Here is a 7170-nt window from a genome sequence, read left to right on the forward strand (position 1 = left end):
TACCAGGGAAACAGGTAAGCTGACTGCAGCTCTTCACCTATCCCTGCTCTCCTCCACAGCCAACCCCTCACCCCCCCCCCCAGTCTCATCTCTAACTCTGCAGCAGAGCACCTGCTGAGGCCTCCCTTCCCTCCCCGCCCCCACCTCCATTGGATGGCACAGATCTTCCCCTCCTAACGTCCTTCCCTTGCTCATTGCTTTATTGCAGACCCCAACTCCAGCAGGCACTCCCTGGGAACCCAAAGGCCATTCCTGCCAGGCAAGCAGGTAGGCTAACTGCAGATCTTCACCTCTCTCTCTGCTCCTCGAAATCCAATCCTTCAGTCTCATCCCCAACTCTGCAGCAGACCACCTGCTGCAGCTTCCCTTCCCCCTCTGCCTCCATCTCCAATGGATTCCACTGATCTTCGCTTCCTATTCTCTCTCCCCAGTCATTGCTTTATCCCAGCGTCTGACTCCAGCTGGCACTCCCTGGGAATGCTCCTGCTACTCTGGCCAAGGAAGCAGGTAGGCTAACTTCACCTCTACCCCTGTTCCTCCAAATCCAACCCCCTGGTCACATCCTCAGCTCTGTAGCAGAACACCTGCTGCATCCTCCCTTCCCCCTCTGCCCCATCACCAGGTCTTGCCCTCCTAACCTCTCCACCCAGTCATTCTTTTGTCCCAGCCCCCAACACCTGCAGGCACTCCCTAGGAATTCAATGGCTACTCAGACCAGGGAAACAAATAAGCTGACTCCAGACCTCCACCTCTCCCTCCATTCCTCTAAGTCCAACCCCCAGTTTCATCCCCAGATCTGTAGCAGACCTTCGGCTGTGACCTCTCCTCATTCTCTGCCCTCAGTCCCAGGGGACTAAGCAGATACTGGTAGTACACCCTGATTTCCTCCCTCCTGTGGACCCCCCCGCACCTCTAGCCCATCTCCATTTCTACATGTCAGCTCCCAATACCCAGAAACAGATTTTAATTGGAAGCTCCAGTGGCCAAATCTATCAAGACCACAGGAGAATTTCCTACACAGGCATAGCACTTTTTTAAGAACCAGAAAGACAAGACCAGATATCAGCACCTAGAATTAAGATGTTCCCAATTCCAGGTGCCTAGACCTAGAAAACAGACAGACAGACAGACACACACACACACACACACAATCAATCAATAACAGCCAGGACAGTGTGTCTCCACTAGAGCCCAACTACCCTGCCACAGCAGGCTCTGAATATTCCAACATAGCTGAAGCTCAGGAAAAAGACCTTAAAACCGCCTTTATGAATATGATAGAGGTCTTTAAAGAGGAAATTAATAAACCCCCTCTAAAAATCTATGAAAACTGAGCAGCGAAAGAAATGACTAAAACAACACCTCAATAAAGAAAACCCAAACTGAGAAATCTGGAAATTAAAAGTTGAGGACCTTGAATTTAGGAACCTGAGAAACAAGCTTTGCCAACAGAATACAAGAAATGAAAGAGTGAATCCCAGGCATTGAAGACAGGATAGAAAAAAGAACAGATATATTGACCAAAGAAAATATTAAACCTCACAAACTCCTGGCACAAATTCAGGAAATCTGGGACACTACAAGAACACCAAATCTCGGAATAATAGGACTGGAGGAAGGAGGAGCATCCTGATGAAAGTCACAGCAAATGTTATCAACAAAATAATATAAGAAAAATTGTCCTAGCCTAAAGGACGAAATGCCTATATGCTGTACAAGAAGCATACAGAACCCCAAATACACTGGACTAGAAAAGAAAGCCCCCTCTACTCAAAAGACTAAATGTGCATGATAAAGACTATTAAAAGCTGCAAGGGGGAAAAAGACCAAGTAACATATAAAGGCAGAGCTGTTAGAATTACACTCGGCTTCTCAATGGAGTCTCTAAAAGCCAGACGTCTTAGAGCAGTAAGACAACTAAAAGAGATCGAGGGGATGCAAGTTGGAAAAGAAGTCAAAGTGTCTTTACTTGCTGAGGATATGACAGTATACCTAAGTGACCCTTAAGACTCAATCAGGAAACTCCTATTGTAACACTTTAAGGAAAGTACCTGAATACAAAACTCACAGAAATCAGATGCCCTCCTATATACAAATGACAAAGGGACTGAGAAAGAAATCAGGAAAACATCGCTTTTCACAAATAGCCTCAGAAAATATACAGCATTTTGGTGTAACTAACTAAGCAAGTGAAAGACTAGTATGATGAGAACTTCAAGTCTTTGAAGAAAGAAATTGAAAAGATATCAGAAAATGGAAAGATCTTCCATGCTCATGGATCAGTAGGATTAATACAGTACTTACTAAAAGCAATCTACAGTTTCAATGCAATCNCCATCAAAATTCCAACTCAATTCTTCACAGACCTTGAAGGGACGATCTTCAGGTACATATGGAAATGCAAAAAAAAACCTCAGGATAGCTAAAACAATCCTGAACAATAAAACAACTACTGGCTGTATCACTATCCCTGATTTCAAGTTGTACTACAGAACTATAGTAATAAAAACAGCATGGTATTGGGAAAAAATAGACACATTGATCAATGGAACTGAATTGAAGACACACCTTTGGACACCTGATATTTTTTTATTAAAAAAAAAAAAAAGCCAGAAACACACACTGGAAAAAAAGACAGCGTCTTTAACAAATGGTTCTGGTAAACTGGGTAACTGTACTTAGAAGAATCCAAATAGATCCATGCTTAGCACACTGTAAAAAACTCAACTCCAAATGGCTCACAGACCTCAATATAAACCAGATACACTGAACCTGATAGAATTGGAAGTGGACAATAGCCTTGAACTCATTGGCACAGGAGACAATTTCCTTAACAGAACACCATTAGCACAGGCACTAAGATCAACAATTAATAAATGGACCCTTGTGAAACTGAAAAGCCTTTGCACAGCAAAAGACACCATCATTCAGACAAAGCGCCAGCCTACAGAATGGGAAAGAATCTTTACTAACTACACATTTGATAGAGAGCCAATATCTAAAGTATACAAAGAAGTTAAATAAAAAATACATTTCAAGAAAACAAACAACCCAGTTAAAAATGGGTCTACAGATCTAAACAGAACTCTCAAAGGATAAAATTCAAGTGGCTGAGCAACACTGAAAGGAATTTTCAACATCCTTAGCAATCAGGGAAATGCAGATCAAAACTATGAGGCTCCATCTTACACCTGTCAGAATGGCTAAGATCAACAAAGCAAGTGACAGCTCATGGAATAAGGGGAAGAAGACTTATCCGTTGCTGGTGGGAGTGCAAACATGTACAGTCACTATGGAAATCAGGGTGTCAGTTCCTCAGGAAGGTAGGAGTTGATCTACCTCAAAATCCAGCTAGCCCACTCTTGAGCATATACCCAAAAAAGACGTCATCCTACTACAGAGACATTTGTTCATCAAAGTTCTTTACTGCTCTGTTCATAATAGGCAGAAATAGGAAACAACTTAGATGCCCCTCAATAGAAGAATGGATAGATGTGGTACATTTACCCAATCAATATTACTCAGCCATTTAAAAAATGACATCATGAAACTAACAAGTAAATGGGTGGAACTAGGGGGGAAAATCATCCTGAGTGAGGCATCTCAGACCCAGAAAACCTAACTACAATCTGTAGAGCTACAAAGGGTTCAGGTAAGGTATCAAGGGACTATAGGGATAATATTCCTTTAGAAAGGGGAAATAGGATAGTTATGGATGGATAGGGATGTACTAGAATGGGAGAATCAAGCACAGAGGGAAGTGGAAAGGTAGATGAAGGAGGGAATATGGGAAGAAACAACTGAAATTAAGGGCCATTTGAGGGATAGTATGGGAACCTTATACAGTAGAAGCTTCCTATAATGTATATGTACCTGAGGGTAATCTAAATGAAATCGCCAAATAATGGGGGAGACAGAATTCTGCTGGATATCTCATGTCACCAGTGAAGCTTGCTAAGACTATAGCTTGCCTTCCATAAAATGACAGCAAGGCCCCATTACTAAAAACAACACCTATATGTTAAATGTGGAGAAGCCAAGCTGGTGCCTACATAGAACTTTCTCCCCTGTGTTTCAGCAACTTTGGAAGAGGAAGGTACTCTGAAGTCTACCAAAGGAGAAAAGTAAACACTAATTCCAGCTATAAATGCTTTGGTCTATAATAGAGTTCTGCCTATAAGTTATGCTAGGGCAATAGGGGCAAAAAACTTGTGTGTGGCGGGGGAGAAGATAACACTGTCAATCTTGTGGGTCCTGGGGACTGAACATAGGTCATCAGACTCTGCATCAGGCACCTTACCCCTTTGCTATCTCCCTGAGTCATTTCTCATATTCCTTCTCATTTGTCTGTATGTTCCTTTCTTTGTATATCTTTTCATACATCCAATTATTTGAATATCCTAAGTAGATGGCTTTATAGTATGATTTGGGGAATGTATTCATGGTATAGTTGTTAGGTTCTCTTATTAATAACTTTTGAATATTTTAAGATTTGAGTTTTCAGGCTAATTTTAAGTAAAACTTGATTTTCTATCCTTACATACTCATTAGTTTATGCCCCTGTGATTATTAAATATTGATTGTTAACTTCATTGGATTCAGAAGCATCTAAAAGATTAGTGAAGTACTCAACAGTGAACTGTCTATGACAGAACTTCCAGAAAGGATTGAGTAAGGGGACAAAGACCTTCTCTGAACATGGACGGTATCATGCCATCTTATGGACTAGAAATGAGACTGGAATAAGGTGGGGAACAGGAGTAAAGCAGTGGGCTCCAGGCTTGGGTTCTCACTCTCTGTTTTTGTCAGACAGTCAAGCCCCCACTATCCCTCCCCCCCCCCCCCCCCCCCCCCCGACTTCTCTCCTTCCTGAGATTCCTCCTTTTGGAATCAGGTTTTGTTTGGTTTTTTTGGTTTTGTTTTTTTGTTTTTTTGTTTTTTGGGTTTTTTTTTGGTTTTTTGAGACAGGGTTTCTCTGTGTCTGGAATCAGGTTTTGAAAGGAACTTTTATAAGTTGGTGATATGAGGTAGAGAAGATATAATGCAGTATAAGCGGAGTATAACAGGTAACAGAAGTGGTTCCCAGAAGATGAAAACTGTTTATGAGGCTTCAAATAGCAACTAGTCCTGATTGAGAACTAGACTGGGGGGCATACAATCTGGCAAAGAATTGATCTGCATTTTATCTATATCCTAAGACTTTGTGGAAGACTGGGTTAAAAGGCAATGGGCTAATATGCACGGGAAATTTTACAGCATTTCAGCATCTGGGCTTTGGAAAGACTTGAAAAACTTATTTCCTAGAAAAGAGAAGCCTGTGTAGAGTTGGAGGCAAGGAAATGGTGACTGCTTTAAAGCTCAGGGCCATTTAAATGAACTCAAGTATTTTACATCGTGGCAATAAGAAAGATGTCTTGAGGGAATCTGAGAAATTGGCCAGATCCTACCCATTTCCACATCAAGAATGCAAATGATTTTTTTTTAATCACTGAAAATGCTGTTTTGAAAAGAGAATTGGGCCGGGTGTGGTGGTGCACACCTTTAATCCCAGCACTCAGGAGGCAGAGGCAGGCGGATTTCTGAGTTCGAGACCAGCCTGGTCTACAAAATGAGTTCCCGGACAGCCAGGGCTATACAGAGAAACCCTGTCTTGAAAACAACAACAACAACAACAAGACAAACAAACAAGAAGAAGAAGAAGAAGAAGAAGAAGAAGAAGAAGAAGAAGAAGAAGAAGAAGAAGAAGAAGAAGAAGAAGAAGAAGANAGACAAACAAACAAGAAGAAGAAGAAGAAGAAGAAGAAGAAGAAGAAGAAGAAGAAGAAGAAGAAGAAGAAGAAGAAGAAGAAGAAGAAGAGAGAATTGGTAGGATAGGGTATACCTCCAGAAGTATTCCCAGAGTTCATTACTCAGGCACAAAGATTTATTTTGGAAGTTGTTGGGGCCAAAATAAGTCTTTTTCCAAGTTCTTTTGCACATGTGCTCTGTTACAGAGACCAACATCTAACACATATTTCATTTTTTCCTAAAATATTTTTTGCTTGCTCCTTGCTGGCACTCCAGTTTTCAGTACAGTAGATGCCAGAATGGGGATGCTGGGTTACGGCCACAATCTGCATTTCTAATTCCTTCTTGGTATTCAAAAGGTCAGCAAGTCAATACCTTCAGTTTTATTCATCAGTTTTGCAAAGTTTCTGGTATCATGAGTTTGTTTGTTTTCTTAGAGTGGGATTTGTTGTCTAGTATGATGTATCTCTTTCTCTGTGTAGTTTGACTCACTATTCCTTATAAGTTTGGAGGCAATAGGAGGGGCTTTGCCAAAATATGAGACATCACTCTGCCAAATTGGATTGGCTGCTTTATATGTATACATTTATCATATGTATGCTGCTGTGAATTGTCCTCTTGAGAATGGCAAGGTAGATGACATGGTGTGAAATATGTACTAGATCAAACCCTGACACTCTATGTACTCTCTCTATTTTTACAAGTTATTTAGTACCTAATGTTATATGCCTTTTTGCACTAGTTATGTGAAATTTGCCCCTGGTGGTAGCTGTCTAGACAAGCCTTTTATTTGACCTAATATTGGTTTTGTTTCATAGAGTCTTCTTTGCTTACCCAGGAAGGTGAGGTCATACCTTTTGGAAAACAAGCAGTAAGAGACAAAGGAGTTATTAGCCCTCAGCGTGTCTTATAAATGAAAAGCTATTGCAAATAAGTTAGTGTGTCTCTTCATCATTTCAGGACTTTTGAAGTATTGGAATGAAAAAAAAAAGAAAAATTTTTTTCTGAGAATTTTTTTTTTAAAGATTTATTTATTTATTATATGTAAGTACACTGTAGCTGTCTTCAGACACTCCAGAAGAGGGCGCCAGATCTAGTTACGGATGGTTGTGAGCCACCATGTGGTTGCTGGGATTTAAACTCTGGACCTTCGGAAGAGCAGTCGGTGCTCTTACCCACTGAGCCATCTCACCAGCCCCCTTTCTGAGAATTTTGAACTCACATTGCAGCGTTCAAAGAGCCTTCAAGATTAAAGATTAAAGTAAGTTCTTAAGAATGTCAAAATTTGTGTTACTTCACTCAAGATGATGCCCTCCAGGTCCATCCATTTGGCTAGGAATTTCATAAATTCATTCTTTTTAATAGCTGAGTAGTACTCCATTG

General features: G+C 40.9%; 1 protein-coding gene across 1 annotated transcript in view; it reads left to right on the forward strand.

Annotated features, from left to right (window-relative positions):
- Positions 1–208: 208 nt before the first annotated feature.
- Foxr2 (forkhead box R2) overlaps positions 209–7170 on the forward strand; it is a 16528-nt gene continuing 9566 nt past the window's right edge. Inside the window, exons 1-2 of the mRNA XM_021154140.1 lie at positions 209–267; positions 432–507. The gene's annotated coding sequence lies outside the window, so the exon portion shown is untranslated. The remainder of the gene's footprint in view (positions 268–431; positions 508–7170) is intronic.

Source organism: Mus caroli, chromosome X (genome assembly GCF_900094665.2).
Source record: "Mus caroli chromosome X, CAROLI_EIJ_v1.1, whole genome shotgun sequence".
Classification (NCBI taxonomy): Eukaryota; Metazoa; Chordata; class Mammalia; order Rodentia; family Muridae; genus Mus; species Mus caroli.